We start from the raw sequence: 8,009 nt of genomic DNA, 5'->3' as shown, positions 1-8,009 counted from the left end.
GAGTTCTAAAAGAATATAAAGTTGCAACTTACAAAATAAGAGGGTTTTAGAAATATTACATTTGAATTCCAAATCTAAATTGCTCTCCACGAATTTGACCTTCAAATTAGTAGTAGACCATCAAGAGTGTCTTATCTACTATTTTAAGTCTTTAATTTGAGAGGTGGAGCTCGGAAATCGAATGAATTGAGTATGGTAAAAGAAAGGGTTTGAAAGATGGAGAGCATTCTGCATAAAATCAAAATTTGCAACCTTCATCACCTTCAAATATGTGAAAGTTTAAGGTTTTTATGTATTTCATACCTGCAACCATTAAGCTTTAATGTTGAATGCTACTTCAAAAGTCACCATGAAAGTGGGATAGGTGTTATCTCTGGGATTAAGCCACCAAACCTTCCAAATTTGTGGATTATTCAACTAAATCAAATTTGATTTTCAATTTTGTTTGATTTATTTCAAAATCAATCAAATATAAAATTCAATTTCTCAAATTTAATTTGAATACTGAAAATAAATTTTATTTTTAATTAATTAAATAATCATTTAATATCAAATATTAAATTAACCAAACATCTAATTTTAAACATGAATAAGATTCATGTAATCAATATTTAAATCAAAATTTAAATATTTTAAACTCCCCAATTTCATTTAATTTTGACAAAATCAAATGTTAATTATATCGAATATAATTATCTAAAACCCTAATTGGAAATTTGAACATTTCAAATTGAAAACCCGAAATTCAATTTGAACATTTCAAATTAAAATTCAATTTGAGCACTTCAAATTGAAAACTTAATTTTGATTTTGAACATTTCCAAATCAGTCAATTCACCAATCCAAGATGTTAATGTTTTACAAGCTATTAGAAAGACCTTATGTACCTACAGATCATGAGCTCCAACGATCTGAGATTAATTGGCTAAAGTCTTTAGACCGAATTAATCAATATTCGTTAACTATCGAGACACACCACTATATTCGATAGTTGCACTCTCCTCATTGCAGATATATTTTTGTCCACTTAATTTAATGGTAATCAACTACTATAGACCCATAGTTGAACTTTCATGCACTTTAGGACAAGTTGTGTCCATGAATATAATCAATATAAACATCGATCTTTCACGAATTGTTCATAATTACAGTTGGCCGGTCACATGTCCGTTTTACCCTTGCAATTACTCTTAAATACAACTAATTCCTCTAATGAACAATTTATTTATGGTTCAACCATTAACTAAAATCCTCTCGGGCCAATGAAAGGGTGGGCTCCATATTCAATACCCGAAATCAACACTTAAGAGAACTAATAATCTCCTGACCCTATGGGGAGTGAAATTCATCTCGTGAAGTTAAGTTCTTAATTTCCCATTTAGTAAAATCCCCAAGGGTAGGTTTACTAAGTCGGCAACTTGGACCACTCTCACCATGCAAATCAAAGAACTCATCTCACATATAAGAATTAATAAATCACTCATCTCACATATAAGAATTAATAAATCACTCAGGATTAAGATTGAGTCGCTAATGATCATCCTCTGAAATATTAATCTCATCAATTAACGGATTTATAAAGAGAGATTAAAAAAATTTTGTGGTCTGGTCTTATACAAACTCTTTATATCGGATACCCCCACTCAGATGTCTCCATATATACGGTTTGGATCAAATCATTTGTAACTATTATAAAGTGGATCGTATTCATAGTGTCACTGAGATAAGACACCCAACCTTTTTTAGAATTACATAAGAATAATTTAGGGCTTGTTTGGTAGAAAATTTAAATTCTATTTTATGTTTTCAGATTCACTGAGTTTAGTAAATACCAAGTGGGTGTTTGGTAGACAACTCGGATTCTGTTTCCAAAAACTATTTTTAGGTTCTCTAATCCAAAAAGTGAAAATTTTGAAAACAACATTTTTATGTTATCATTGTTTCCAGATTTTCAATTTTAAATTTTTAAATGTATAATTATATTAGATAAAGATAAAAATATTTAGAAATACAATATGTCATGTTATAAATTAATTTTTTTTTAAATATAATAAATATTATGTAATGTATTATAAATTATATAATATTACAAAACAATGATTATATAAAAAATCTTCAACATAAATCATAATCATAAATAAAGCTTTCAAAAAGGAAAAATATTTTATTGTCAACTAAATATCAGTCGATAACTACAAACTAGTTGTATGATTTATAAATATATAGTATCAAACTCATTATTTATAAAAATTGTTTAAATTAGAACTAATTTTTGAATCTGATACCAAAAAGACATATCTGAAAACTTGAAAGACAACATTGTTTTGATTGAATCCATTATATTGTTTACAAATTTTTGTTTTTAAATTCTCTACCAAACAATCTTTAGGTATTACATGTCACACCCCCTCTCAGATTATCTTTTTAACACATAAGGAAATGTGAAGACAGTAAATATCACATTTTTGTGGTACCTACTGTCCATCTAGACCTGGTTCTCCCAACAACTCTTGAAAAATTATTTAAGCAATAAAACGATTTAATTTATTTATTCATCTGAAACCAACTACAATGTTGGTACAAATTATTTTACATACATTAAACCCAACTACAAACAATCTGAACCCTAAGATACTAAAACTTATGGAAGAAGACTAATCATGTGATATGGCAGACCTCAACTTTGTGTGCCCCCGGAAACTCTCTTCTGCTACCTAGAGAACCTAGAGAGGGGAGGGAGGGGGGAAGGAACAAAAACGGAAAGGATGGGCTGGGAAGCTAGTGAGTGGTGGGTTAATACGAAAATAGAGTTTTCTTTTCAAAACATTTATAGAAATCATTTTAAACAAATGTCAAACCAATCATAATGTTTTGAATATCCAATTACATTTCGAAACATGAGCATCAATGGGCAAAAGTTATCAAACAATAGATTGACTTATCAAATAGTAGAATGACATTACCATAAATTTTCTCAAACATATTAGGGATAAAATCCACATAAATCCTATCAAAGATTCTGAAAACCACATAAAACCTTGCACCTACTACCCTACTAGTATAAACATACTCAACGTCAAGACAACTCATCTAATGTTCACATATCGACATTCCCCCCTATACATACTCGAGGCATATTGGCATTGCTCGGATACATAATCTAGTGATTTGAAATCTATTTCCATAAACCATAGTAAAATATGAGTTTTCGATATAATCAAACCAAATCTAGAGATTCCAGATCCAACAAATCATTTTATAGAAATGATATAGAAATAGTAAATAAAATCTTACATAAAACATGTTTCTTTGCAAATCCAGAGATAAAACATTTTTATGTAAATCCAGAGTTCCAACTAGCAGAAAGCATATAAAACATATCATGCCAGATTTCCAAACCATATTTATTATAATACCATAGATAATAGAATATCAATCAAAACATGTGAAAATAAACCACTCACCTTGGATTCTTGACCAACTTCTAATGGGTGCAATCTAGGTTTTTAGCATCCAAAAGCAGTAGTAGGCATATAGACAGGTGCTTCAACTCATAGGTAGTTGGTTGTAGATGCATAGATGGTGGTGTTTACCGTATAGTTTATCAGTTAGATGCATAAACAATTATTGATTGTAGAACTTCGATCATAGTTAGCTAGTTGGACGTGTAGTGTGTTGTTGGTGATGGCCAGCCTCTTTCTTCTCTCCTCAACGACCTAAATTCTTCTCTTACTTCTTTATTTCCTCTAAGAACTTCGAAAAAGTTTCTATATTTTGTTATGAACTCTCCCTTACTCCCAGACTTAGTATTTATTGGCTCTCACAAGCTATCCTGTCATCCAACAATACCTCTTAGCTTGCCAGCTCCTACTTCAAATTTTTCTAAGTGTCCTCTTAGGGTGATTCTTCACCTCTGAGTTAACCACCTCATATACATGTGCCAACTCATACTTTTAAGTGTCCTTTTCTAAGGTTTTTTAACCTTAGAGTCCACCACCTATACCTTCCATACTTAACCAAACTTTTCCTATGCTACCACCTATATCTGTAACGTGTTCACCTCAGAATTAGCCATCTCATACTTCTAACCTCCATATATGTGTCTCCGACTGTCAACTTATATTTTACTTCTTCCAACCAAGTGAACACATAACTTTTGATACATATATTCCATGTATTGAACTCTCCTACCATGCGTTGACCACTTCCCATCTTCCTCCCTTGGTTTTTGGCTCGTTCAATGCATGATTTCTCCCTCGTCTACCCTTTTGTTTTTAAACATACATCCACATTACCATATGTACGTGTCCAAGATGACCCTTATAGGGTATGCTTCTAACACATCTTCTCCTTAAAATATGCAATCAAGACCAATTCCCTAAGGTCATGCATCCAAGATGACATTCTCTCTCTCGTGTCTAATGCTAGTGTCCAATGCAACTCCCAAAATATGTGTCCAACTCTCATACTCTTAGGGTATACGTCCAACCCTTCTTTTTCTTGTAGAAAACTTGTATCCAATGCAAACTCTTAAGGTATGCATCCATTTTCACCTTCCTTTATCTATGGTTTGGGCCCATAGTGACCTAATTCCATGCGTCTAAGTATTCTTCTTCGGGTTGCTTAGTGCAACTCTCCTCAGGTTAGATATTCCATGGGCTCAAAATTGTCTCCCATGCTTCTTAACTTACCTTTCATGCATCCCATGACGTGTTACACAAATCCTTTAAGTATTGATGAGTTGAACCGGCTCACGTGCTATCCAACACATAGCCAAAACCCCAACCCTAACCAATCTTGCGACCAATATGCCTCAACCATGCATCAAACACTAAGAATCTAGAATGATGAGTTGAATTTGTTCATGTTCCCAACAAAGTTGAGTCCTACTTTTTTCCTTCTATGCGTCCAAGAGATGAGGATTATGTTGACTCTTTAAGATGTTTTATACGTACTTCCTTAGAGTTTACATAAAATACTCAAAACCTATGGATATATGTTGAATTATTCTCAACAAGATGTGTTGTACACACTCCCTAAATAGATACTTCTCAAGGTTGATGAATTGATCATGTTCCAACGCATGCTACATAGGTAAATTCCAACTTGTATTCAACTCTTAATCAAACTCTTTTTAGATCCTTTAATATATTATTATGTTGTGTAGAAAAAAAAATCTATGTGGAATATTTTTTTAAAAAAAAACTATTAGTACAATAGAGATTGGAGCAATTTAAACTGCAAACTTCTTAATCATTAATAATTGCTATATGTAATAAGTTTTGCAATGCTGAGTAGATTTTTTGTTATATGAACAACATAAATTATGTTTTTGAGATGAATAGGAGGATCAAAAGGTGAGATATCAACAGAAGTAATCCAATATGAAATAGTTTTTAACTATGAATAATAGTAATAAGGGAGTCATTACCATGGTACTCGAATTTGATGTTAAGGTTCACAAGATCATCAACTGTTGTAACTCCGTTGTGTCAGCAAGATATAATTTGTATCAGTTAGCACTTCAGATGTAGCAACGGCAAAGTTTTGATATGCATTTCCTCCATTGTTGTTGAAGTGTTGTGGCATTCTAGTATACTCCTTATCAAACCTATGGAAACAACAAGTAACAAAATAGCCATACTTGCCATAAACTTGGTGAGTCAGCTTTGATGAATTATATTTGTAGCTCTAGCGTGGTAGACGTACTCAACCCCTTTCTTGGATAATGATTAAGTGCAGCCTCTCATATTTCCCATTTCTTAACACACAAAGAAAAAAAACTTAAAAAAAAAAAATCATTTTTTGAAAAAATAAAAAATTGCCATGTGGCAGCTTTTGATTGGATAACTCTTTAGGTCGCATAGAGATAGGTGCAGTCCAGGAAGTACCTAAGTATTTTTCCTCTACCTCTATCATTGGTCTTCTAATTATTATTGTAAATTGACAAATTTTTGTAGTTCTTTTTCTCAACGTCACTTTTTATCCCAAAATATTTTGGTACATTTTGAACTACACTTATTTTTCTGCAACTCACACGGTTGTTCAACTATAATTTTATCAAATGTAATAAACTTTTCTCCTTTTTATTTTTAAATATTTGTTGTTATTATTATTATTTTGGTGTGATAAAGTTACACAAAGATAATATGTACTCCATAATGCATCCAAAAATAATTAATCTAAGTTAGCTAGGTAGATCTTCTGAGCCACACAACATGTCACTCTCATATCTTTACAAGTCTACAATAATGCATGAAATAAGAAAAATATTTGGGTGCACCATGAGCTGCACCTATCTACACTACTACAAAATCTACCTTACTTGACACTTGTAGGTTTTAATTACTTGACGAAAACGTCAAGTAATTTGATTTCGGACAAAAAAAATGTCAAGTAAAAGGGTTAAAAAAGCGGAGATTAATGGAATATTTCAGATATTTTCACGCGAACAAATCGTGTCAAGTAATATAAGGTCTTACTTGACATGTTTCACATGTCAAAGAAACTCTTACTTGACATTTTTTTCGTGTCAAGTAAAAGGGTTAAAAAAAGTAGATATTGACGGAATATTTTGGATATTTTCACGTGAACCTTTACTTGACATGATTTTCGTGTCAAGTAATATAAGGTCTTACTTGACATGTTTCACGTCTCAAGTATAAGAAGCTCTTACTTGACATTTTATTCATATCAAGTAAAAGAGTTAAAAAAGTGGAGATTGATGAAATATTTCAGATATTTGATAGGCCTCCAATTTGGTAGGCGATCGTATAGAATTTGGTAGACGATCATATAGAAACTGGTAAGCGATCGTATAATGTTTTGTAAGCGATCGTGTAGTTCTGGGTAAGCGATCACGGGGTGTTTGTGGGCTATCGTCTAGTGTTACTCAGCGATCGTGTAGCCAAGCTCAGCGATCATATATCATTTGGTAGGCGATCGTATAGCATTTGGTAGACGTATAGAAACTGGTAAGTGATCGTGTATTGTTTTGTAAGCGATCATGTAGTTTCAGGTAAGCGATCGTGGGGTGTTTGTGGGCTATCGTCTAGTGTTACTCAGCGATCGTGTAGTATTTGGTAGGCAATCGTATAACATTTGGTAGGCGATCGTATAAAAATTGATAAACAATCGTGTAATATTTTGTAAGTGATCGTGTAGTTCAAGGTAAACGATCGCGGAATGTTTGTAGGCGATTGTCTAGTGTTACTCAGCGATCATGTAGCCGAGATCAACGATCATGTAGCATTTGGTAGGCGATCGTATAGCATTTGATAGGCAATCGTATAAAAACTGGTAAGCGATCGTGTAATGTTTTGTAAGCGATCGTGTAGTTTCGGATAAGCGATCGTAAGGTGTTTGTAGGCTATCGTTTAGTGTTACTTAGCGATCGTGTACCATTTGGTAGGCGATCGTATAACATTTGGTAGGCGATCATATAGAAACTGGTAAGCAATCATGTAATGTTTTGTAAACGATCGTGCAGTTCCGAGTAAGTGATCGCAGGGTGTTTGTGGGCGATCATCTAGTGTTACTCAGTGATCGTGTAGAGACTTTATGGGATCGTATAGTATTTTGTAAACGATCATTTGGAGTTGTTAAGCGATTGTCTAGTCTTTGTTTGTCTATTAATATTTTCACGCGAACCTTAACTTGACCTTTTTTTAGTGTCAAGTAAAATATAAAAAAAATTACCTGATAAAAATTTCACATATGTCAACAAAATTAAATGTTTTAATGACATATGGTACACTCCTTCTTGCACCCAATTAAAATTTGACATATGTCAACAAAATTTTGAAAAAATATCTAAAAAATAATTTTTTAATATTTAAATAAGAAAGAGAAATATGGAACTTAGATGGAGTATAGGTTACATCTAAGTATTGCTCATGGAATAATATCTTGTTGATCTAAACCAATTTTGTTGTCCATTGTTACTACTTTTTCCTTCCGGCATTAACTATATGGGCCATGCTGGAATCTTTGACATTTTTAATGGTTTC

The sequence above is a fragment of the Benincasa hispida genome, chromosome 9 (assembly GCF_027475165.1).
Source record: "Benincasa hispida cultivar pf3 chromosome 9, pf3_genome.v1.1, whole genome shotgun sequence".
NCBI classification, from domain to species: domain Eukaryota; kingdom Viridiplantae; phylum Streptophyta; class Magnoliopsida; order Cucurbitales; family Cucurbitaceae; genus Benincasa; species Benincasa hispida.
Note: the sequence above shows the minus strand (reverse complement) of the source record.